The 27,589-nt window shown below is 43.4% G+C and overlaps 1 protein-coding gene across 1 annotated transcript in view; it reads right to left on the bottom strand.

The window, feature by feature from the left end:
- The window catches only part of LOC126249301 (Down syndrome cell adhesion molecule-like protein Dscam2), a 1,152,658-nt gene that overhangs the window by 612,395 nt on the left and 512,674 nt on the right, over positions 1–27,589 (bottom strand). The gene's annotated exons all lie outside the window — the stretch shown is intronic.

The raw sequence follows: 27,589 nt of genomic DNA, 5'->3' as shown, positions 1-27,589 counted from the left end.
TCATGGTGGAAAGCAAATTCGTGTGCCCTGTCGAAACTCAGCGAAGAGGTTTTCTGTATAGTTGTCAGTAGTGCCTCGAGTGAAAGAAATTTTAGTAAGGCAGGGATGGTACTGACTCAGAAAAGAAGTTGTCTAGATTCCGATCGCGTTAATGATATTCTCATCATCCATAACAATAAGAGAACCAAATAAGCTAAATTTGAAGGACAGAAGCAAGGGCAACTGACAACTGGTTTTATGAGGTGTATACGTAATCAAATATACTCGTAATATTGAGAAGTGATAAGTAATGACTGCACAATTATGCAGTGGATATTACATACTTCATACTAAGTAATGTAAATTGTTGTATAACTATGGTACTAACAGAAGAACAGATTCAACTACAGTGCAATATCTTCAGAAATCGGATTGCTGAATTAAGGTTTCAGATTAATTTCCGGAACTATATTGTACAGTATTAGTTTTGACTTGTACACTTTCTTTTAATTAAATGAATTTATTATAGTGTACTACGGTCGTTTACACAGCTTGAGTAGAACAAAATTGGTTGTGTATAAGACTCGACTTCTTCACTAAATAACAGAATAATTTCAACGTACTGTTTAGCAGGTGGATCAAATCCTCAGCTGCTGCTTTAAATCGTTTTTCTTTTGGGTGCTGTCGGTACAACAGTCTTTAGTTGGTTGGTCAGTTAGTTAGTTAAATGTTCGATAGATCATTTGAATGATTCTTTTATTTAAATGATGTGGAAAGAGCGTCTTTTATTTCTCTGGCTACCACATTTTCAATAGACATTCATCAATGGAACAGAAGGAGTTTGCCAGGAGTTTAAGTTCGATTTAAAACTCACTTTGCTACTTGCCAGACATTTTAATTTTTAAGTTCGATTTAAAACTTACTTTGCTACCTGCCAGACATTTTATGTTATTGGGCAAGTAATCAAAGATGTTTGTTGCTGCATGTTGAACTCCTTTCTGAGACACTGACAGCTTTAATAATGGCTAAGATCTTTTTTCCCTCTAGTGTTCTCCCTATGGACATCACTGTTCTTCTCAAACTGTGATGGGCTGTTTATGACCAATGTCATTAGCAAATATATGTATTTTGACGGCGCAGTTAAAATGCCAACTTCCTTGAAGATTATTGTGCCTACATGATTTCCGTGAGTGAACATCGCACATTATTTTTACTGCTCTCTTTTGTGCAATCAGTACTTCCTTTCTAAGAGATGAGTTACCTCAGAACATCATTCCATAACGCATTTCTGTTTGTTGAGTTCAAGCATCGTAATCTTAAGGTTCTTTCCGGTTTAGAAACAGGTGGATCCGGCTTTTTGTAGTTTTTCTTATGTCTGTTTCTGTGATTTGTATATTTTTAGTCAGAAAAAACAGCATATAAAAATAAAATTGCAAGGTGGTGATGGTTATTAGAACGGTATCAAACGATAACAAACGGTAGTTACGTACAGTGATTAATACATTAAGACCTGAAAAGGGGAACACCTCAAAAGGTGGTCGTTTCCTTCAAGCGTTCCAAGTATGTAGCTACAGAGCCTGCGAAACACTATTCGTAAGTCTAAACCACCTGCCTTCTCGAACATTCTACTCGTACAGCATTGTTGCAAAAGTGAAATATCTTTTATAGAACTAGGGCCTACAACAAAATAAAAATAAAACACAAAAGTTACACAGTTAGCTTTGATAGCAAACGTTACAAAATTAACTCTGAAACAGATGATATGTTAACAACCTTGCCATAATGCTAACGGTGGTCGTAATAAATACAATGAACCGTATTATGTCTTCAAAGAGTGAAGAAACAGTGGGGTAATAAATCTGTAGCTAAATAAAGAGGAAGAACTAAACACAAGTATAAAGGCAATAAACTTCAAAACTAATTCCGCGAATGGAAATCTTGCATATGCGCAGTTACACACGAAATAGGAAACATTTGTAAAATGAGACGTCACTTTAAAAACAACCGTAAGTACAAAACGCGCACACACAAAATTCAACATTAATACCTACGGTAGGCAGGAAAGTGGGTGGCTGGTTTTCCTTGCTACTGCAAGAAATGACTTCGTGTGAATGCTTAGCTTAGACCCCACGATAATCGTGTCATCATGTAGAAAATAATTTACAGTCATCATCTCTTGCTTTGTCATAAGGTATCACGATTTCCCTTGTCGCCGTTACATGACAGTTTGTGAGCAACCAGGATGCCACCACTGATAGCACTTTTACAGGAAACTTTGGCAGCTTTACATTTATAATTACGTGGACCGGATTTGTTCGAATGTCTCAGTTTTGATTCATTCCACTGAAATGTGTCTTAAATCTCCCAAAATGCATTCGTACATACCAGCACAACTGTGACATGTCACACGTGCATGTTCCTTACTACTATACTTGTAACTCGGATAGCCGTACGCAGTACGACCCGCGTTCTGAACGGCCCCCTACGACCGGCGGCGCTGCAGGTGGCCAGCCGAGAGTGTCGGGTCGCCTCATTATCGAGACCGCGCTCTCGGAACACGATAATCTCGCAGGCAGCATTCTCGCTGCTCAGTCCCGCTTACGAGAACGAGAGGGGATTACGGCGACAGCTGACGGCCTCTAATTTACACATGTCAGAACACTGATTGCGTTAAGTTTACATCCCAACACATTCTTTAAAACCTGCTGATCACAGCGATTCTATCACACATCCCCTATGAAGTGTAAAAAATCGTTAACAACTGAATTCTCGTAGCACCAAACGATATAGACAGAAAATTCCGGAATGGATGGATATGCTCAATTTGTTTTTCTTGCGAGTGATACCATTGTGTCTTAGGAAGAGAGACGTAATCGTCCTAAAAGCAACCAGCCATTAAAAACATGATCGCAATGACTATGTTACTATCATCCTGGGTAAAAGCGGTCATATTTCTGCAGGCACACACAATTATCGCTAGCGATATCCATGTTAAAATCTATATATGCTTTATAAATCGAGGTATGGTACTACTTTCGAGTGAAGTGGTCCTTCACACAAATAACGCGACACTGAATACATATGGTGATCGCTGTGGTGTGTATTAACAGACTGAAAGTATGAGGCACGTCGCAAGCGGTGCTAAGTTCTTCATAAAATCACCCTTCTCACCAAATTTAGAAAATTATTCGGCTAAAGAAAGTGGTATTAAGCCGATATTTGCAACTTCTTCATGCCGCTGCTAGATACTGCTCATGCTAACAAACAGTATTTGTAATGCATTCTATTTTGATGCCATTTAGGCAGTGTAATAGCGATTCTGTAATATATCCACGGGGTTACAGGTGAGGGACGATGATGGTTGATTGAGAATGGTCACATACAGTAAGAATCACTTAAGAAATGCAATGCTAGGTTGAAGTCGTAAAAAATGTACAAAATGCTGTGGCCAGTACACTGGCTCTTCAAATCTATAGTGCCACACATTCTAGTGGAAACGCTGTCTTCCATGTGGAATCCAGTCTCTCCATCAACCATATACTTACGTTGGATCCTATGGAGAGATCTTTTAATGATTACAGCCATTGGTGAAACATATTCGTGGCACTCTGATATCTTGAAAAGAGTCACCTTTTTCGAACCAATCTGTCAAGGACCCCATACAGCAAATTTCCAACTTTGTTTCAGACAGTCTGTTTGCGTCTTGTAACTGTTGCTCAGTGTCCGCCACGTGCTCCATGCAGCTTTGACCATGCGATCGTTCCAGTTTAAGCCGGAACTGAGCGAACGTTGCAGAGCGCTGTATCAGCCACCTTCTGCATCCCGTGGGAAAACAGGGTGAGCTGATCTAATGCGACAGGGCCGTGTTTTGACCACTCGGTAGAAATGGGTACATGCAGTCGTAGCTCCGCCAACTGTGTACAATGTCTTAGGCCAGCGTCAAACGAAGCTCTCCCCTTCAACACGAGGTAATACAAATGACAGTACCTGCAGTTATGGTAGCGTTTCTTACCGGAAATATTAGGGATACTTCACATCATATGGGAACTGGAAGAAGGACGAGAAATTTGCTGCTGACTTGCGGTGCGTTTCCAAACTACAAGTCATACCGGCCCTGCAGTCTGAAGGAGATCTGCATCTGTCAGGATGCATTCATGTCTGTCACCAAAACATCTCTCTCTCTCTCTCTCTCTCTCTCTCTCTCTAGCTCTATTCGTCTGTCTGTCTGTCTCTCTCTCTCTCTCTCTCTCTCTCTCTCTCTCTCTCTCTCTCACCCTCTCTCACGCATCTCGTTTTTGGTGCGTTAGAGTATTAACAATGTTTCATTCCACGTGACTGATATACTGAAAATCACACTGCTTTAACGTTATAGCATGTTTAAGTGCAGAACCATATCGTGTTAGGAGTGTGTGTTCATGTTCTACAATCATTTCTCTCTTTCCATTACCTGTATGGTGACGCATCCAAGCACTACAACAATACTACACAACTGGTAGCACAGGTGAAATACGTAAAATGTTTCAAACTCCTTCCATCTGGAGCTACATCATGCATACACCATACGTTTTTTCTTCTTCATATTAATCGTGTGTTACATCACCGCATCACTCTCAGCTGTATTAGGGTCGTTCTACTATCCACCAATAAGGAGTGCTAACTCCAAGGCATGCATGCGTCCAGAGAGAACGTGTGTAATTGGATGGATTATGTGAGTGAGATTGGTACACAATAGTCTTCGCAGGACGATGGTTTTGGTACTGGAATGAGAATACCGCACTATATCACATGTGGCAGTCGGTTGTGCAAGTTTAAAACACGTGTTATACTCTTTCCAATAATAAAATATTGAAGTGTATTGATTATATAGAAGTAATCTCATTCTGTTCCTTAACGAGACGTCGAATGTAGCTGGTATAGTGCACTCCTACTTCTTGTCAGTACCAAATTAAAGCTGCAACCGTGTTGCTGGGAGGGTTGTTTAAAGACAGAGGAATATTGCGACATGCATAGAGAGGTCATCTAGAGTTTTGCTCAGGATCTACGAATGTGAGAGTACTTTGTGACTTCCACGCACATAGGGAGAGATGGCTAATCGTAATAAAATCTTACTGAATTTACAAATTGTTTCGGCTAAGGAACGTAATTTTAGCACTTCCTCTCTGCCGATGGCTATTTCCTACACTAAGAAACACTATTTGCGTTGTGTAGGCAGTGTAATAGGGTTCTTTATGTGTCCACTTGAATATGACCCTTGCAAGGTAATGGTGGTTGATGGTTTAGCAATGATACAGAAGCTGAGAACCATGCTGCAATGTCATTGGCTGATAGCATCACGAGATCGATGAGATTAGTCGTTTTGTTGATGTGACAAGTCATCGAGGGTGATGCTTTGGAACTCGAGTAATTGGGAAAAATTGGTTTAAATTACGAAAAAATTGGTAAATTTAAGAAAATTGATGGAAGACGTAAAACTGAGGTAAACACGACAAAAATGGGAACCGATGAGGGCACGTAGATGCTCGCCTTGGTGTATAAAAATAATTCCACATCTACACCAGTGCAAATGACAACTGATGATCCGTACTATCTGTGCTCTATGGGTTTAAGTCTTACAGAATAACCCCCTGTTCCACATGTGGTTATGCACTGTAATCCATAAAAATGAAAGACACCGTGTCCAAAGATTTTGGTGTCATGATGACCGCCACCTAGGACACTAAAACAGTAATCGTATACCTGGGTGCGATGTACCCCGCCAATATTAGGAATCAATACTCTTGGTCTCTTTGAGAACGGAACACCGAGACCTCTGCTACCCCGTCACTGTGAGACATGAGTGTAAATGTAGAGATCGTCACCTTTGGAGAGATGTTTGGAGGCGCTCCTCAATGCTGCAGACTCTTCCAGTTTCCGTAGGCAGCGATGTCTTCCACATTTTTGTCAATGACAACCATCACCTCTGTCTTTTATTTCAACCATCCTGTGTGTTATGGGAGAAGCTTAACTTACACCATGTGATGCCCTGCTTTCTGTGATATTGCAAATGATAGTCTGTGGGATATGGTCTTCGTCCAGTACCAGCAAAGAAACTTTACGCAGGTCTGCGGGAGCGACTTTGATCACTCGCCACCTGCTGCACTGAACCAATATGTGTATATTTAATGTGAAAACCACATATTCTAGATGGATGGAGAAACGCATACTGTATTTTTTTTCATATATTGGAAGGGAGAGATACGGTAAAATCACATCGAGCTCTCTGGCAGGACACGATAGCGAAGTGCTATTGCAATGAGAGGTATGGATATTAAAAGTTTGGTTGCTTGTAGTTCGCAGTATTTCTCTGTTGGGTGGTACAAAATAACTTAGAGAGAGTGAGTGAGAGAGAGAGAGTACCTGCAGTACGTCATTTGGAAACGCATCGCTATGCAGGAGAAAAATCCTCGTCCTTTTTTCAGTTCCTGTATGACTTGAAGTCATCCTAATTTTCCCAATAAGAAACACCACCGTAACTGCTCATATTGTCTTTTATACTATATCGTGCTGCAGGACAAAGCTTCGTTTGGCGCTAGAGTTACACATTTTACACGGTTGGAAGAGCTACACCATGTTCCCATTTCAACCGAGTGGTCAAAACACGGACCTGTGGCGTCATATCAGCTCACCCTGTTTCTCCACTGGATGGAGAAGGTGGTCGTTATAGCGCTCTCCATCTTCCGCTCATTTACGACATAAGTTGGAACGATCACATGGACAAAGCTACATGGAGGGTGGATCACAGCAGAGGAACAGTTACAAGATGTAGAGACACTGTCTAAAACTATGATGGAGTTTTGTTGTATGGGGTCCTTAGCAGATTGGTTCGAAAAACCAGACTCGTTGCGAGATATGAGACTGCCACGAATATGTTTCACCAATGGCTGTAATCATTAAAAGACTTCCACATAGGATCTAATTCAAGTGTGTGGTTGATGGAGAGACTTGATTGCAAATCGAAGATACCGTTTCTAGCCGGCCGGGGTGGCCGAGCGGTTCTAGGCACTACAGTCTGGAACCGCGCGACCACATCACACATATCCATGCCCGAAGCAGGATTCGAACCTGCGACCGTAGCGCTCGCGCGGTTCCAGACTGTAGTGCCTAGAACCGCTCGGCCTTCATGGCGGGCAAGCCGAATCACTTTCTGATTCGGTGAGAAGAATGATTTTATTACGAGCTTACCTTCGGTCTGTTAATACACACCACAGTGATCACCATATGTATTCAGTGTCGCAGTGTTTGTGTGGAGGACCATCCCATTCAGAAGCAGTACCATACCTCGATTTATAAAACATGTATAGATTTTAGCATGGATGTCGCTAGCGATACATGTGTGTGCCTGTAGAAGCAAGACCGCTTTTTATGCACGGTGACCGTACCATAGTCGTTGCTATCCTGTTTTTAATCGCTGGCCGCTTATAAGACGATTACGGCTCTATTCCTTAGATTTAATTTAATGTGGTCAGTGTTCTCACATGTGTAAAGACGATGACTATCTCAGGTGGAAGGGAGTTACGGATTTGTCGTAGGACATCCCGATTTTCATTGCATCGATAACCATAAGGTTATGAGAGGTTTTAAGTGGAAATTTATGATCTGAAATAAGAAGGATACAGATATTGATATTTCTAGAGCTACAGTCGTCAGAAGGAGCTATTTCCGATACATAGTTCATTGTCGAATGTCACCTGCTCGGCGCTAAGATCGTAATATTTAATTATAATTAAGCTGGTAAATATTTAGCTGGTTTCCTAGCGTGGCTGTGCCTGGACTCCGGTGTGTGGCGGAGGTAGCTGGAACAAAAGGGTATTTCTGGCTTAAGGTGCGAGCCTCCTAAACCAGTCACGTTGGGAATGTGGATGAAGCTAGCCTCGACGGCCGGCTGGAACAACTGATACTTGCTAAGGAACAACTATGTCGGCCGGTGTGGCCGAGCGGTTCTAGGCGCTACAGTCTGGAACCGCGCGACCGCTACGGTCGAATCCTGCCTCGGGCATGGATGTGTGTGCTGTCCTTAGGTTATTTCGGTAAAAGTAGTTCTAGAGGACTAATGACCTCAGAAGTTAAGTCCCATAGTGCTCAGAGCCATTTGAACCATTTTAACCTCGACGTGTTGCCGTCTCTTTGGGTGTATGGTTAACTAATTCTCCATATGCGTTGAACTGTCTCTGCGATCGTGTGTGCTGCATGTATTCTCCATGGAAAACTGAGCGATTCATTGTCGATTACTGACAAGTGCTGGTGGTGGAGGTATTGAGAGCGTTCGAATTCCTGTCACTCCATTCATCCTCGCAAGCCCTCCATGGCCGGGATGGTGCACTCTGACAGACACATATGTGGCTGCAGTCGCTGTGAGAGTCTTCTCTGGCCTATGAGCGTTAGCGATGGTGTTGTATAAGAGGACGGGCGCGCTGCGTATGAACATCTGGGAGGTGAGTGGGCTGTACGTCCAAGTGTTTTCAGCCGTCTCAGGCATCTAAGCTTGTCAACTACTAGGATCGAGGTTTAGTGCTTCTCAATACATTGCATTGCACTCCGTCCTGCAGTAGTATTTGTTGTTGTTACTATCCTGTAATGTGGTAGACCCTTTCGTCCTCCTTCTTCGATCTAATGTAGCTGAGTGAACAAACTTTCCAATTCTATAGTGCTTTATAAAATATTCTTATCCGACATGTAGTGGTCAGGAATTACACAACAGTGACAGTATAAATTCATGCCGAAAGTTCAATTTTCAACTATGATTTTATACATCTGTTTCCAAACGTGGTGTCAAATTTCCGATAGGTCAATTTATTGTTTGCAATAATGTTACTGCGGGCGAACACATCAGTATATCGCCTCCGCAGATTGTTCAAGGACATAGCATGGTACTGAGCTGAAATTAGAAATCCTCCACTAACTCCAATATAATGGACTTCCACTCAAATGACCTAGCTGTGTCAATATCTACAAATAGGAAGCAAGGGGAAAGATCCAGAATGGTTTGGAATCTGGGTGGTTACAGGACTGAAACACGGCTAATATACCAGTCTTACTGTCCACAGATAGGATGCAAAGAAAAATTGCCTGCACACAAAGTGTATCTATTTAATGAATTAGTAAATCAATCGGAGAGGGTGAGCGAATATTTCCAAGACGTCTACAGCCTTCAATTTATGGAAGGGCTAGGGTTTCCCAGGTATCTGCTACTTTGTTCAGAACAAAGGAGGGGTTAGTGTGGCTCACAACAGACGCTAGTTATTTCTTCTTAGATGCCTTTGTTCCATCTGCTACAAGTCTCCATTGCAGTGGAAGTGTGAGAACAAAGGGATATATCAATTACCAGCGCCAGGTCTTCATGAGTGGCGTGGTTGGGAAGGGGATGGAAGGGAGGAGGGATGGGGGTCATCTCGGTCCGTGTGAGTTTTGATACATTGGTTCACACAAGCGGGAAGTAACCAGTTGAGGCAGAGAGACAGTCAGATAGAAAGGGGGAGAAGGAGGAGGAAGTAAGTCTGGTATCAAATTTCAAAGGGATGCCACTAGTTGCCCTACCTGATGGTTTGTTTGTGGATGATTAGCACGGACCAGCAGCTGCAGCTGTACCTAACCCCCTGACTGGTGGTGTGCTTGGTAAGGTGTGATTGATCCTGCAGTCAGCAATGCGTTATGAACTTTTTTTGGTTTCCCCAGATTTGTTTAGCGTGATTTGCCACAGTGTATGAGTGGAACTTAATAAAATTCTCCAGATCAGTGAGTGCAAGGTTTCCAAGATATGTGACATGCCAAATGAGAACTAAGAAGATCCCAAAATCATATTAACAGAGCATGCAGAAGCCTTCATTGCTAAAAATGGAACTTTTAAGAATTTTAGATATAAGTTTAGGCTTGAGAAGCATAATCAGTTTTTCACAAGACCATACAGTTTTCAGCTGATCTGTAAAGAGCAGGTGGAACAACAAATTAAGGAGATGTTGGAACAAGGGGTTATTCAAATGGTTCAAATGGCTCTAAGCATTATAGGACTTAACATCTAAGGTCATCAGTCCCCTAGACTTAGAATCACTTAAACCTAACTAAGTACATCACACACATCAATGCCTGAGTTAGGGTTCGAACCTGCGGCCATAGCAGCAGCGCAGTTCCGGACTGGAGCACCTAGAACCACTCGGCCACAGCGACTGGCCAAGGGGTTATTGAAAGGACAAGCAGTAACTACGGTAGTCCCCTGCTTGTAGCACCAAAGAAAGGAGGAAAAGGCAGACAGATGCTGGAGTCCAGCCATATAAACACTGTTACTGTGCCTAAAACTCTAGAAGTGTTGTTACAAAAATACCACACGAAAATCATTTTCTCGGCAGTCGATTTGAGGTTGAGTTTTTGGCAGATCGAATTAGACTCCAGTTGCCGTCAGCGCAGTGCATATTTATGGTACGGTAGATGTTATCAGTTAAAGAAGTTACTTTTCCGTTTGTTAACATCCGTATGTTTTTTCATTCGGGTATTTGACATGGCTCTAAAGGAGGAAGTTGAATGTTTCATCACCAAGTCCAGTTTCGAAAAGAAGAAACTTGTGGTTCTGGTACATCTAATTTCTTGAGACAGAATCCATCCTGACAGGGATGAACAAAAGACACTGCAGGAATTCCCACCAGCAGTGACCAAGAAGGAAGTGAAGACCTTCCTTCGTTAATACATTTCTATAAGAGATTTATGGGGATCAAGATCTCTGCATCACTCTGTGGGCTCTCACAGGAAAAGAACATGCCCTGGAACTGAGATGACGAAAAAAACAGAGAATTCACAGAACTGAAGCAAGCTTTAGCATACATTCCCATTCTGGCCCACCCTGGTCGGAGCCTTCCATTTTGTGTTGGTTCATACTGCAGCAAAACTGTGATTAGGTTGGAGATGTTATAGAAGTTAAATGTGAATGGAATAAAGGAGATAAAAGCAATCATCCTCAGCAGTTGTGTGTTAAACAAGAAACAAATATAACTATTTTGTATCAGAAGCGAAGACCTTAACTATGGTCTATACGTTCCCGATATTTGGAACTCTTTATATGGAAGAACTATGGTATTGTACATGGGCCACAAAGCCCAGAAATTTCTGATGGCAACAAAACTCACATTTGGAAGGTTATGTAGTTGGTTTACTTACCTTCAGTTATTCGCATTTCAAATGAAGCACATTCATGGTAAAGACAATGTCATTGCCGACATACTCTCATATTCGCCAGATGGGTTAACTTGGGATGCAGAGGTGAAAATAAATGAGGACATATTCAACATCCTGTTCATGAAAGTCTGCAATACGAGAACTTAATTGTTAATGCCCTGCTTAACATAGGAAAAAAGTAAGGCAGAGATACTGTACTACTGAGAAATAGTGTATTATTCCACCGTGTGAATCGAAACCTATGTCATGGGTGGTATCAGTGCCAGAGGATCTGATAAATGAATTGATCTGGTACACCCAACTGAGCTACGAATACTTTGGTCTTTGGAAGTGTGCTAGGAAACTTTAAAAATCGCTGTACTTTAACAGCAGTGACTAGCCAGCGAGGAAGGTGCTGACAGCTAGCACGAAGTGTGAAAAGACAAAACATTCTTCCTCATATCAAGCTGTTCCCATTTTCCCTTTATCAATAGGAAATTACTTGACTGCGTGGCCATCGAACTCTGGTATCTTATCGTGAGCACAAAAGGAACACACCGCTACGTCCTAGTAGCAGACGAGTTACGGTCGAAATAGATCGCACTGAGATCACTGAAAATGGCTACCAGGAGTCGTTTCGCAAAGGTGCTTATCGCCAGGAGTGCCCATGGAAGTGTGATAGGACCGCTGCTATTTTCTGTATACATAAATGATCTGGCAGACAGGGTAAGCAGCAGTCCATGGCTGTTTGCTGATTATGCTGTGGTGTATGGGAGGACGTCGTCGTTGAGTGATTGTAGGACACAAAATGACTGGATAAACTTTTTAGTTGAGGTGATGAATGGCAGCTACCTCTGAATGTAGAAATGTGTAAGTTAATGCAAATAAGTAGGAAAAACAAACTCAAATGTGTGACTATAGTATTAGTAGAGTGCTGCTTGACATAGTCACAACGATTAAATATCAAGGCGTAACGTTGCAAAGCAGTATGAAATGGAATGAACATATAAAGACTGTAGTAGAGAAGGCGAATAGTTAAATTAGATTAATTAGGAGAATTTTCAGGGTGTATACGAGGAAAAGGAAAAAAAATTACTGGATTTTTCCCGGATTTGCCGGTTAAAAATACACTTTCTCCCGGATGATAACATACTTTTTCCGTGTTATTAAGAGACAGTATATTTTCCCTCGGAGCTGTAAAACTTATCAATCCTTTGAATGGTTATGTTTTTATACACGGGCGTAGAATTTCCCGGCACTTTAGAAAACAAAACTCAGGGAAGAAATCTCCTTTTGGAAAGATTTGTGATATTCAGCAACATGTGCGCTGCACATTTTCATATTACGGAAGTATAAATTCGAATTCCACCAAACACCGCATGTTACTTTCCGAACCATTGTAATCGAGATTGCGATGCGCTTTTGTAAGCCAGTCATAGCTCATGGCATGTGATCCCACCAGCTGATGCCAGTGGATATTCAGAAAACAGGACACGTGATGTAGTCAGCTAATAGCAACATCACTGTTAAATAGCGCGGAAACACAAACAATAAAAATTAATGTTTTAAATTAATATACATTGTGTTGATACAAGAAAAACACAACTTTCACATATAATATTGGTCTCTAAGGTTAATAAGATGCAAGAGAAGCTAAGATTTCACATATTATGTCAATATTTTTGGCGCGTGTTACACTTTAATATATATCACACAAATGTGTAAGTAAAATTTTTCGCCGAGTCCAGTGACTTTTCCTTAAAGTTTTCCACAAATGCCGGCCGGAGTGGCTAGGCGGTTCTAGGCGCTACAGTCTGGAACCGCGAGACCGCTACGGTCGCAGGTTCGAATCCTGCCTCTGGCATGGATGTGTGTGATGTCCTTAGGTTAGTTAGGTTTAAGTAGTTCTAAGTTCTATGGGACTGATGACCTCAGAAGTTGAGTCCCATAGTACTTAGAGCCATTTGAACCATTTTTTCCACATATAAATTAGCTACCGCAGAGGAGAGAGAGCTTCACGTACCACTACATCAATTTGCTCACAATACCGACATGAATGTCTGATCTTCTGGGCTCGAAATACTTCTAAATGGCTCGTCATCAAACGCCCTGTGATTTAAGAAGTTCATCGTCCATCTCGCACATAGTTCAACTTGCGTAAAAGGAAATTTACTTTGAAAGTAACGCTTTTCAAACCACTATTCGCAATATTTTTCCGCGACCTGTTAGATATAGGTTCTTTTCAGTAGTCGTCAGAGAGCGAAAGATAACAGGCCCCACCGCGCTTTGGCCACTGCTATGACGCAGGAAGCCCGTATGTTCTACGTGTAAAACATTAAAAAATTTTACATTATGTCATAAAAGAAAAAAGACATCAGAGGTTACTCCAAGAGCGTCGGAATTTCGTGAACCATACTAAAATGGCACATTTAAAGTGCATACTTAAAGAGCACATTCGTATGTCCAGATTCCCAATGAAGTAGGCCACGACCTGATATTAAGCTTTTCAGTGTGGGTTACGGAATGTAAATTTTCTTGGAGTACCAGTACTGTATTAACTCATTTCTGAGTCTTTATTATGGCACAATGCCATATGTGCTAGACGATGAAAACGTGCACTTGAAATGCAGCGAGCAGTTCAAATTAGCCAATAGTGTGGAACTAAACACTGTGTTTCAAACGCATTGACTGCCTCAGCGTAAAAGATTAATAAAAACAAATTTCTTCAACAAACCGATAAAAATAACTTCATTGTTCTACAAAGCGATTAATGCATGGCTGTCAGAAAAGTGGATATAAAATAAAATCTGAAACTAATAACGTATATTAGACTTTCGCAATTATGTGGATGTATTTTAGTTCACTTGATAGCTCCCAGCCACAGAAACCCATTTTATATTCATTTGACGTGAGAGCAGTAAACGAAGAGGAAACAGCAAAATCACTAAATGTAAACACGGGTCGCGTGGAGACTACACACTTCCCCACTATAACTCAGACTCCTCTGCGCATCAGCCCCGGTTTGACATCGTGCATTAAAATCGCTACACCACGAATATGACGTGCTACAGACACGAAATTTAACCGACAGGAAGAAGATGCTGTGATATGCAAATTATTAGCTGTTCAGAGCATTCACACAAGGTTGGCGCCGGTGGCGACACCTACAACGTGCTGACATGAGGAAAGTTTCCAGCCGATTTCTCATACACAAACAGCAGTTGACCGGCGTTCCCTGGTGAAACGTTGTTGTGATGCCTCGTGTAAGGAGGAGAAATGCGTTGCACCACGTTTCCGACTTTGATAAATGTCGGATTGTAGCCTATCGCGATTGCGGTTTATCGTATCGCGACATTGCTGCTCGCGTTGGTCGAGATCCAATGACTGTTAGCAGAATATGGTTCGGTGGGTTCAGGAGGGTAATACGGAACGCCGTGCTGGGTCCCGACGGCCTCGTATCACTGGCAGTCGAGATGACAGGCATCTTATCCGCATGGCTGTAACGGATGGTGCAGCCACTTCTCGATTCTATAGTCAACAGATGGGGACGTTTGCAAAACAACAACCATCTGCACGAACAGTTCGACGACGTTTGCAGCAGCATAGACTATCAGCTTGGAGACCATGGCTGCGGTTACCCTTGACGCTGCATCACAGACAGGAGCGCCCGTGATGGTATACTCAACGACGAACCTGGGTGCACGAATGGCAAAACGTCGTTTATTCGGATGAATCCAGGTTCTGTTTACAGCATCATGATGGTTGCACCCGTGTGCGGTGAACGCACATTGAAAGCTTGTATTCGTCATCACCATAGCCGGCCGAGTGGCCGCGCGGTTCTGGCGCTGCAGTCTGGAACCGCGAGACCGCTACGGTCGCAGGTTCGAATCCTGCCTCGGGCATGGATGTGTGTGATCTCCTTAGGTTAGTTAGGTTTAACTAGTTCTAAGTTCTAGGGGACTAATGACCTCAGCAGTTGAGTCCCATAGTGCTCAGAGCCATTTGAACCATTTTTTTTTCATCACCATACTGGCGTATCACCCGGCGTGATGGTATGGGGTGCCATTGGTTACACGTCTCGATCACCTCTTGTTCGAATTGACGGCACTTTGAACAGTGGACGTTACATTTCAGATGTGTTACGACCCGTGGCTCTACCCTTCATTCGATTCCTGCGAAACCCTACATTTCAGCAGGATAATGCACGACCGCATGTTGGAGGTCCTGTACGCGCCTTTCTGGATACAGAAAATTTTCGACTGCTGCCTGGCCAGCACATTCTCCAGATCTCTCACCAACTGAAAACGTCTGGTCAATGGTGGCTCAGCAACTGGCTCGTCACAATACGCCAGTCACTACTCTTGATGAACTGTGGTATCGTGTTGAAGCTGCATGGGTAGCTGTACCTGTACACGCCATCCAAGCTCTGTTTAACTCAATGCCCAGGCGTATCAAGACCGTTATTACGGACAGAAGTGGTTGTTCTGGGTATTCATTTCTCAGTTTCTGTGCACCAAAATTGCGTGAAAATGTAATCACATGTCAGTTCTAGTATAATACATTTGTCCAATGAATACCCGTTTATCATCTGCATTTCTTCTTGGTGTAGCAATTTTAATGGCCAGTAGTGTATCTAGCAGAAACGGACTCCTAGCATTCTTGACTGATTTATTAACTATATTTCCACTGCGTGTGGGCTGCTGAGCAAGCTTCTCAAGACCCTTTTCATAAAACGTGTTCAAAAGTATTTCGCATATCTGTCTGTTTGTGTCCCCCGCAATGAATCCATAGAAATCGCAGTGTATACTCGGTAGGTTTCAGTCGCCTCTACTTGTATTGCATGATCTGAGTATTTCCGCGCTACTGACCATAGACTTTCTTGAATAACTATAGAACTGTCACAGTGGAGTCATGTGGCCGGTAAAAATATCCAACAATAAACTTGATTTTACCTACACCTGTTATGTGCGATCAGATAACTTTACTACTTCACTCAACTTCGGCCTCGATCTCACGGCCTTCCACTTCGGGTTTAAGCCAACTCTCTGTCCCGAGAACAATTCGAGTGCGAGAATTTTCCTGGAAGACAGTAGTTTACTGCTAAAATTTTCACATTCGAAGTGATTTTACTCTGAACGCCGTGCCGGCCGAAGTGGCCGTGCGGTTAAAGGCGCTGCAGTCTGGAACCGCAAGACCGCTACGGTCGCAGGTTCGAATCCTGCCTCGGGCATGGATGTTTGTGATGTCCTTAGGTTAGTTAGGTTTAACTAGTTCTAAGTTCTAGGGGACTAATGACCTCAGCAGTTGAGTCCCATAGTGCTCAGAGCCATTTGAACCAATCTGAACGCCGTCTGACTTCCCTTGGTGCATTTCGACTGGCAAGTGTTGATCAGAACACCTCAAACTACCGTCTAGCCTAAAGATCCCTTATGTGCACGCCGTAAGTACTCTGCTACCCCAATAACTGCTTCCTTTGTTTAGTGCACCCCTCACCTATCGAGGTAAGTCCTCCAAATCCCCACACGATAACGAAGGTCTAGAAATCTGCAGCCAAGACCGTCACAGAGTCTATGAAGCCTTTGGATGAGACCCACTACTTGGCTCCAAACGAAGGGACGCCGAACTCTGGGAACAATGCCACAAATTGTGAGATCTGGTTGCACGTCGCGAGCGAGGCCAGCAGTCTTCACTATCACTTCCAGCCGCTTGTATGCACTGAGGATGGCCTCAGAATCCATGCAACAGGCGTCGTTGGCGCCGACGTGAGCCACAACTTGCAGATGACTGCATATTGCATACTCGATACCTACAGTGAAGAAGGCCACCTCCACTTCTCGGATGTGTGCCCCCCCCCCCCCCCCGCCCCCCGCCCCCCGCCCCCCCGCCACGCAGACATACCGAGTGCACATTGGATTTCTTTCAGTGCCGAACGCTACTGCCTAAAGGGCTCCATAATGCCAATGTCAGAATCCATTTTAATTAATAATGCGTCTAATGTTGGAACTCTTCATAACTAGTCCCTCCACCCCGAGCGACGCGAACGCGTTTCCACCCGCCACTCACCGACCTGTGAGCCGAATTCACAGCGTCGGGTATAGCATGAGGTGACTCGGAAGCAGAGCCCGTGGGCATTAAAAGCAACACCTGAGGTGTACCATGTGACGCGCCAGAATCTTCGCCACCGCTACACCCCGAGGCACCAGCCTGAAGGTGATTGAATCTAGCCACAACCGCATTCAGCTTCTTCTGCAACCGCACACAGAACGCACACGTCCTAACCACCCTAGCAAGACTAACTGAAGAAGTAAACTATATAAATATACAGAATCCTAGATGAGCAACTTGCTACCCTCCTGAAGTGTCACCAATGGACGCTGATGCGTTAATGAGCTATGTAGCTGGCTGCTCAATGAGCAACTACTGTGTTACAGATTGAACGAATTGACCCTTACAAAAACGCGAGATTGAACCTCTTAAGCTGAAAAACACTCACGAATTTAATAAATACACTATGTATATGTATATCGGCCGGTTAAACACAAAGTAGAACCGACATGACATGACATGACATGACCGGGAAGGCATGAGTTACATTTTGAATTGCACTTAACTTTCTTTTTCACACAAAAGTACTTCATATTTTGGCCTCTTGTGTTGCACATACACCTGACGAATCCTTGCTCCTTCCTGTGGACTGACAAGTAGTTGCAGTTCGGAGAGGTATTTCACGGTCAGGAACTTCAGTTCTCATTACGTTCTTTGGACATATGGTGAATTCTGATCTTGCTTAGAGCTGCCTCAAGATTCCTTCTGCAGTTCTAAATCGGTAAAAGTAAGTTTCTGTCACGTTTATATCAACTGCCAACAAATTTCGTCAGTCACCCCGCCCTTTGTCGACGTCAGGAATCGGAACACGCACAGTGGAATGCAAGGAAACAAGGTTAATTTTTTTTGTCAGAATCCATTTTAATTTTTTTATATGATTCTCAGGTTAAATTTTCGATTCTGTTTTACTTTAGATGGATTTCTCAATACTGAAGCAAATACTGCACAAACTGATAACCCCATAACCTCCTACATCGTCGCCCTCATCGTCTTCAAGCGAATGCGCACAGATGGCATAAACGTTTCGGCGACACTTCCGACATGTATGAGCACCGTTGGTTTTCTTTAACCAGACGCAACAGATACCAGAAAAAGAAGGATTTTTCGGTAACCACAAAAAGGAAGGCTCTTCGATAACCATGGCTTCGTCACTGTTTTTGTTTCCTCCATCGTGGATTACATTCTCGTCTACGTCTTCTACAGGGAGCTGTGCATCTTGCAGTGATTTATCTCGCCTTTCTTTCTGCTGCCGTGTTGCTCTTAAGCTCTCTATTATTTCTTTCCATCTCATTCTCAGTCTCTACGTCTTGCAAAAACGTCATCAGGCAGGGACGACGTCGAGAGACCTACCCCAACTTTGCAGGTGAACAGAGCTTTGTATAGTGACCTGTTAAACCCAGAATGAAAAGCTCTGTTTTTCATTACTTTGACCAGTCGCAGTCCGTCTCTCCATCAGCTAGTTTCTTTCATATTACACGTCCTGGTTTTCCCTTTCGAAACTCCCCTGATTTTGAGAGTGGCGTGGCTTACCATAGATGATCTTCAAGGTGGAACAATACTCCTTTAGGCTTATTACCACATTGTTTGCCAATTTACTGCCTTTATCAGACTATAGAATCTTTGGAGCACCAAACAACGTAAATATGTCGATGACGTTATAGGCTATTCCCTCGGCTCTCTTTGATTTCAGAGCACTGAGAACTACTAACTTAGTGAGATGATATTGGTAGACCATTATAAACTTTTACTCTCTATCAGGATGGGACTGAAAGTCGATGAGATCGACGTAAGAACAGTTACTGAATTCTGAAAAAAAGCATTGGGTTGACCACAACACCTTCTTTAACACCTTCCTGCTTCTTTTGGCAAGGCTCACAAAGGTGAATGTATAGCTTAATATCACGACGGGTAACGTCCTTATAGTTAGGTGAAAGTTCAACCTCCCTCCATGACCAGTAGCCAAATGCGCCTTATGAAGTATATCAAATAACTCGGATTCCGAGACGTAAAATTGAATAGCACTCGTACCTTCTGTAATAGGGTACATAGACTTAGTCTTATTGGTTCAAATGGCCCTGAGCACTATGCGACTTAACTTCTGAGGTCATCAGTCGCATAGAACTTAGAACTAATTAAACCTAACTAACCTAAGGACATCACACACATCCATACCCGAGGCAGGATTCGAACCTGCGACCGTAGCGGTGGCTCGGCTCCAGACTCTAGCGCCTAGAACCGCACGGCCACTCCGAATGGCTTAGTCTTATTCTCGACCATCATTATGTCATAGCGTTTCAGCAGCCAATAGTGCTGTGGTTCCTTCTTCATGGTCGTCTTAGCCTTCTTCACATCGTTGACTAACTTTTAGTAACTGGTTTCGATTAGGAAAAGCACAGTTTTTAGCAGCATTGAATCTTATTTGAGATAATTCATCGCAGAACCACCGGTTCACGTCAGCGTGGCGTGATTAATGTCTTGGCACTACACTCCCTTTTGCCATGATGAAACAGATCAGCTACGGGAGAGGTCTGCAGAACTTCAGGCGGATGCTGTACACTGGAGAACTATTATGGTGATACCCGTGGCGCGAAAGTTGAATGTCATACAACAATACGTTGTCTTCTCAGTCATTTAACAAAGACCCAAATAGCCACCGTAAACAGTGATGCCGAGAAAAAAGCTGCCGGATTACGCGTATTATATACTTTTCCAGCAGACAATCCGAAAAGTATACTGCCTAGGTAATGTATAAAACATCAGTCTTTCGATAGTTTGACGTTCGATATTAGGCATGCTATACATTACCTAGGCATTCTGTAGAATGCTAGATTTCACGCAACGCCGTAACATATATATGCAGACTCAAGCGACGGATAGAACTTTTCTGTATTGAAGTATCTCTCTTTTACAGGGTGGAGTATAATTCTGTCACAAAATTTTAACCCTGGATAGCTGATGCCAGTAGGAACCCAAATTACTAATATTATGTAGGTCGACAACTGGTCGGGCACTTAGAGGGAAAACGTCCTGTGGGGAGACCGAGGCCTAGATGGGAGGACAATGTGAAGGCTGATTTGAGGAGCCTACGTATAGAAGGTGAATGGAAGGAAATAGCCCAAGACAGGGAAAGATGGCGAAAATACGTTGCTGCTGTAATGGACTCTCGAGTCCGGTATGACCAGTGAGTGAGTGAGTGTGACAACGCACAATTTCTAAACTACGTTGACTTGGCGCAACGCGCTATGATTCGCGCGTGGGACTGCCCTTTTGCCGGATGCTTTGGACAACACATGGCCACGAATGCTTTGTCTGCCGGATATCGCGGCCCGCACACTCGGTGGTAGCGCGCCAGCCTTCCGCTCTGGGGATCTGGGGGCGAATCCGCTGGGGTCCCGGCATATCCATTGTGGTTTCTTGATAAGACGTACCGGGAACAAACCCATCAACCGCTGTTAATTCGCGTACATAAAGTCTTTTACAAATTGTGTTGTCCCTGCAAAGGGCCTTTTTTGTAGCTAGGACATTGTTTACTTAAAGTTTGGGCTCCAACTGGCGACCCTCTGACGCGACACAAGCTTAGTAACGTCGAACGGCGTTTTGTCGAACTCATTCAAACATTCCTGAAGTTGCCCTGATGTGATTGGCGGCATGTTGAATGCTATCCATCAATTCTTCTTCGTTCCTAGGTGGCTCGCGTCCAGGTGGGTGAAATAGAACCTTGAGGATCCCCACAGGAAAAAGTCCGGTGACGTGAGGTCTGATGATCGCGGGGGCCATGTCCTACGAGCACCTCCACCAATTAACGGGCCGTTGAAGAGTTCAGTTAAATATCCGCGCACAGCACGACTGTTATGTGCGGGCACCCCATCATGCTGCAACCACACGCGTACCCGTTTGTCCAGCGAAACATCTTCCAGAAGGCTGGGTAGAGTTTCTTGCAAAAGGGGAAGGTAATTTGTCCCGGTAGGTCGAGGAGGTAGACGAACCAGCCCAATCAGATGGTCACCCACAATGCTTGCCGAAATGTTGAGCGAAAATCGTTCCAGGTGTCCGTGGACGTGCGTGACGTGAGGATTTCCTCTTGCTCAGTAATGAACGTATCGAGTGTTGTAAAGGCCATCCAGATGGAAGGTGCACTCTTCGGTAAACAACACAATGTCGGGGGTGTCGGGATCTCGTGCAACACGTCGTAGGAACCACCGGCAAAACCCTAGCGTGTGTTCATAGTCCGCCACAGGATTTAGGTCTTGGACAGGGTGGAAACTAAATGGATGCTCGACGTCATCCTTCAAAACCTCCAAGACTAACCGATGAGTGACTCCCATGTCTAATGCAACCACTCGAGTACTTGTAGTGCTCGAGAACAGTCACTTCAAATGCAGCATCCAGTCGTGTCCGAGGTCTTCCAGCATCACCATGATATCCCGCTAACGAGCCTGTTTCACCAAGTCGCCAGTGAATTGTTGTAAATGTTCGCGGATGTGGGTGGCGTCTTGCTAGGTACCGTTCCTCATACAACCATAGAGCTTCATGTGCTTTACCGTCGGCTAGTCCGTAAACAAAACCCATATGTCGTTGTTCTTCAAACGGTTACTGTGCCGCCACACTTGCTGTAATACTAAATCGCAGGTGACGTGTGTGTGCTCCGCAGACAAGCTTACGTGTGAATACCCCTTACGTGAGATGGAGACAAACAGCAAGACATATTCGACACGTATGCGTATCACGTGGGGCAGTGAGGTTGCGACGAACGTTTTTATGTGTGAACCGACAACCATAGCGCTGCCCGTCAACCGACAAACGGCAACAGGGCAATGTCACGGCCAATCGGAGCGCGTGGAGCCAAGTTTCCGCAGTTTAGAAAAGGTGCGTTGTCGACGTACACAACATCAGTAACTTTATTTCCTACCGGAATCAGCTATCCAGTACTGAATGTAACAACTCATAGCGTACTCCTCTCGAATAAAGGACAGCCGCCGTCAATGCTAAACGCTGCAAGGCCCAGGGCGGATCTCTGGCGAAGAGGTGAAAAGTGTCTTATGTATTCACTCTGTTAGACATATTTCATGTGTGTAGAATGTAACCCAGTTGTAGCGGGGTCTAACGATTTTTGTTACTAGAAAAAAGGCGCTCAGATACTGCAATTCGAATCACTTTAAATAAGAAATTTTATAAAACACATTTTCAAGTTTTCCACCTCAGCTGTTTTTGACAAGTACTCATTTTATTGCACCTTGCGTGAATGGTCATTTCCCGGCGCAATCTTTAGAGACAGAGATCACAGATAGAGCAAGAATAAGTCTGGTTTATTGACATATAAAAATAATGTTATGTGACGAACAGACTAAAATTGTACTTATAGGGGTCGATGTGTTATACAATCCTGTCATTAAACGGCAGATACAGCCGATTTATAAAGCAGATTTTAAAGTGTGTGAGCCTCAGAATTAAAACCAGGAACCTTACCGTGTGAAATAACAGTAATCTTCATAACTGATGTTGTGGTGTCACCGCTAGACACCACACTTGCTAGGTGGTAGATTAAATCGGCCGCGGTCCTGTAGTACATGTCGGACCCGCGTGTCGCCACTGTGTAATCGCAAACCTAGCGCCACCACATGGCAGGTCACAAGACACGGACATGACCTCGCCCCAGTTGTACGGACGACATAGCTTGCGACCAGACGTACGAAGCTTTCCTCTCATTTGCCGAGAGACAGATTGAATAGCCTTCAGCTTAGTCCATAGCTACTACCTAGCAAGGCGCCATTTGTATCAATGCTAATAGCGTACTAATATTCAAGAGAGATGTATTCCAACAAGAGAATAAAGATAAGTATTAAACGCATCTACGTACTTTTCCTCTTATTCATTAATAAGTCTCATGTTCCAGAACTTCAAGCCCGTCTGCGTTAGTTTAGCGTGCACCTAGCTACCTCATTGTGTCTATGCTGTATGACATAGACACAACAGATGTCACGTCATATGTCACCATATGTGCTCTTGTGTGTGTGTGTGTGTGTGTGTGTGTGTGTGTGTGTGTGTGTGTGTGTGTGTGTGTGTTGGACACCATCTCTGACTTGCGTCCACGCGGTGACAGTAAAGATATGGTAATTCGAATCATTGTGTCCGTAGATTGATATATGAGTCAGAGATGTAAAGTACTGTATGCTGTTATAATCTTAAATTAAACAGTAGAAATTGTGGACAATCAATTCCAGAACGAACAGTGTGCTAAGGCATGAAATTTCTCCACAGAGTGCCTTGGAATCCAGGAAAAGGCGGAAGGAAGTCTTTATTGAGTTTTGGATTTAAAATAATTTGATATACTCGTCCAACTGTGCCACACAGTAAATCATTAGAAATATTACTGTGACTACGTAACTACCAATATGTGACAAATAATTATTACTTTAGATAGAAAGCGACATTGTTGACCGAAGATAGCTTACATTCGAAGCCTGAATAGTCATTATGGCTCGGCAGATGACATAAGAATGTTTTTTTACGTTACAAAATAGAAATGTAAAGATACATTAAGAAAAAAGGTGACTAGAATTGTTTGCTATGGAAAAAGAATCAAATGTTGAAAAGAAAAAAATTATAGGTTTATAATTTAGGATAACGGATGTAAGGTCATCTTACGTAAAAGGGGAGAGGGCTACTAGCAGGTAATATGGCAAATGATGCTTCAAATAAAGAATATATTGCAATCTATAATAAATTGTTGTCATTATATAAAATACGATCTGAGGTAGTGTGTTACAGCAAAAATTATTTACAGAGTATAACACATGAGAGTAAAAAGTATAATATGTCAAAAAGATAATTAGTTTTTCTCCTAATATGGTCTGGGAACGTATTACATTAACTGCTACTAGCTGCTAAAAGGGGAGGTTGGGAGCGGTGGAAGGAGGGAGTTATACATCGATTACATATCATAGCAGGCTAAAGACATAAGGTTGTCAATAAATTTAAAAAAGTAAAGAAAAGTGTTGGCAATGGCAAACGTAAGTGACAGATGGTAATTCTTGCTTAGCAATAGAACACACAATAAAACGATGGACAGTTAATCTCGAATAATGATCTGAGATATTCTAACACAAAATGTTCTACTAGTGGCAGAAAAAAGGAGGAACATTCAGTCATCTCACAGTGAAAAGGCAAAGGGTAATATAAGTGACGTAGTTAAATATTAAAATATGAAGGAATGTTATTTAGCTAATTAACATGGAACTGGTAATAACATACAAAGCTGCAAACACGACAAAGCACACATATCATAATGGACCTCTGAAAGTTAGGCAAAGTATCTACATCTTTACAAAATGGGAGATTGAGATAGAAAGACAAACATATGATTGTAAATACGTTAAATGTAAGATATCTGTGTATCAAATAACCAAAGGTGGTAACTAGGTGGAGGAGGTGCATATCGTGAGACAGCTCTGTGTCTGAAAAGAGACTCACTGACTAGTTGAAATATAATAAGGTTGTGCTAACCTTACGAGAATAACATTGTTAAGTTAGGTTTCTGTTTCCCTTTAATATTAGTAGCATATGACTGAAGTTGTTCAAAATTATATTGTTATGTAGCTCAGTCTGTTCATTAATTAATTGGGGTTGTTTTTTGAAATAATTATGTTTGTATCTCAATTTCTTCTAATATATTCATTTCCTTCTCTTTATTTTCATGAGGTTGAATTTTTAAAAAAAAGTATGAATGTCTGAAATGGTACGTTTCCACTAGGTGGTGTGTATTTATTGAAATGGGTCCGACAGCTTCTCCTTGTCTGTCCTACATATACATCCTCACAACCGTAGCGTATCATGTTATATAACCCAGATCCTTTTAGGGGGTCTGTCCTATTGGTTGTGTGTCTCATGGTATACTCAACGCATTTGCTTGTACAAAATCCTATCCTGACTTTGGTTTTTTTCCAACACACGCCCTATTTTGTTAGAGAGATTCCCAGCGTTTGGGAGTGCAGCATATATAGACTTTTCTTTTACTAACGTTTATTTTTCTAAAGTGATTCAATTTTTGGTAGTTTCTCGTCGGTCTTTCCGAATCTGATTATACACTCCTGGAAATGGAAAAAAGAACACATTGACACCGGTGTGTCAGACCCACCATACTTGCTCCGGACACTGCGAGAGGGCTGTACAAGCAATGATCACACGCACGGCACAGCGGACACACCAGGACCCGCGGTGTTGGCCGTCGAATGGCGCTAGCTGCGCAGCATTTGTGCACCGCCGCCGTCAGTGTCAGCCAGTTTGCCGTGGCATACGGAGCTCCATCGCAGTCTTTAACACTGGTAGCATGCCGCGACAGCGTGGACGTGAACCGTATGTGCAGTTGACGGACTTTGAGCGAGGGCGTATAGTGGGCATGCGGGAGGCCGGGTGGACGTACCGCCGAATTGCTCAACACGTGGGGCGTGAGGTCTCCACAGTACATCGATGTTGTCGCCAGTGGTCAGCGGAAGGTGCACGTGCCCGTCGACCTGGGACCGGACCGCAGCGACGCACGGATGCACGCCAAGACCGTAGGATCCTACGCAGTGCCGTAGGGGACCGCACCGCCACTTCCCAGCAAATTAGGGACACTGTTGCTCCTGGGGTATCGGCGAGGACCATTCGCAACCGTCTCCATGAAGCTGGGCTACGGTCCCGCACACCGTTAGGCCGTCTTCCGCTCACGCCCCAACATCGTGCAGCCCGCCTCCAGTGGTGTCGCGACAGGCGTGAATGGAGGGACGAATGGAGACGTGTCGTCTTCAGCGATGAGAGTCGCTTCTGCCTTGGTGCCAATGATGGTCGTATGCGTGTTTGGCGCCGTGCAGGTGAGCGCCACAATCAGGACTGCATACGACCGAGGCACACAGGGCCAACACCCGGCATCATGGTGTGGGGAGCGATCTCCTACACTGGCCGTACACCACTGGTGATCGTCGAGGGGACACTGAATAGTGCACGGTACATCCAAACCGTCATTGAACCCATCGTTCTACCATTCCTAGGGCGGCAAGGGAACTTGCTGTTCCAACAGGACAATGCACGTCCGCATGTATCCCGTGCCACCCAACGTGCTCTAGAAGGTGTAAGTCAACTACCCTGGCCAGCAAGATCTCCGGATCTGTCCCCCATTGAGCATGTTTGGGACTGGATGAAGCGTCGTCTCACGCGGTCTGCACGTCCAGCACGAACGCTGGTCCAACTGAGGCGCCAGGTGGAAATGGCATGGCAAGCCGTTCCACAGGACTACATCCAGCATCTCTACGATCGTCTCCATGGGAGAATAGCAGCCTGCATTGCTGCGAAAGGTGGGTATACACTGTACTAGTGCCGACATTGTGCATGCTCTGTTGCCTGTGTCTATGTGCCTGTGGTTCTGTCAGTGTGATCATGTGATGTATCTGACCCCAGGAATGTGTCAATAAAGTTTCCCCTTCCTGGGACAATGAATTCACGGTGTTCTTATTTCAATTTCCAGGAGTGTATATTTGGCTTACGATGTCAGGCTTACAACCATTAGCTGTGGCTACATGCTTTGAAGTTGCGTGCTATTTATCGATTTCGTCTTTGTCAAGCTGGAGTTACATAAGCCACGAAATCGCTGAATCGAAATATGATTTCTTGTGGTCATTAGGCTGCAAAGAGTCACTGAGCATGAATCAGCCTTTAATAATCGGATTTCCGTGAAAGCCAGATTTATTTTATAATTACTGTTCATTATTTTTATGGCTACAAAATTGATACTATTTTTCATCTCCAATTCACTAATGGAGTTTATTTTTGAATGCTGAGAATTTAACTGTAACTGCGTATGACTGGTTTCTATAAGGAAGTCATTACACAGAACAAATGTGTCGTCAATGTACGTTGTCCTAAGTTTGTTTATACTGATTGAAAAGTTTTCTTTCCTGATGATTTATTAATATGTCTGCTAGTGTCCGAGAAGACAGTTGCCTATCACTAAACCCTCATGCTTTTTGTATATCTCGTCTTCGAAACTGTAATAGTAGCTAAAGAAATAAAATTAGCTAAAGAAGCTCAACAGATTCACATATTTCACATAAGCTAGCCCTTTTATGTTTTGTTACATTCTCTTTACTAGCTTCAATATTTTCAGTTACTGGCATATTAGTATACAGATCTGCGATATCCGCCGTAATTCTGCATTTCACTTGCGCTTCCTGGACATTGGTATAACCACTATCAATTTATATAATGTTCCATAAATTTTTCATCTACAATTTGGCGCTTGGTAACAGAATTGTTTGTCTCAGTGATGTGTCAACAAACCGCAGAACGATGATAT

This window comes from Schistocerca nitens, chromosome 3, assembly GCF_023898315.1.
Source record: "Schistocerca nitens isolate TAMUIC-IGC-003100 chromosome 3, iqSchNite1.1, whole genome shotgun sequence".
Taxonomy (NCBI): domain Eukaryota; kingdom Metazoa; phylum Arthropoda; class Insecta; order Orthoptera; family Acrididae; genus Schistocerca; species Schistocerca nitens.
This window is presented reverse-complemented; position numbering and strand designations above follow the sequence as displayed.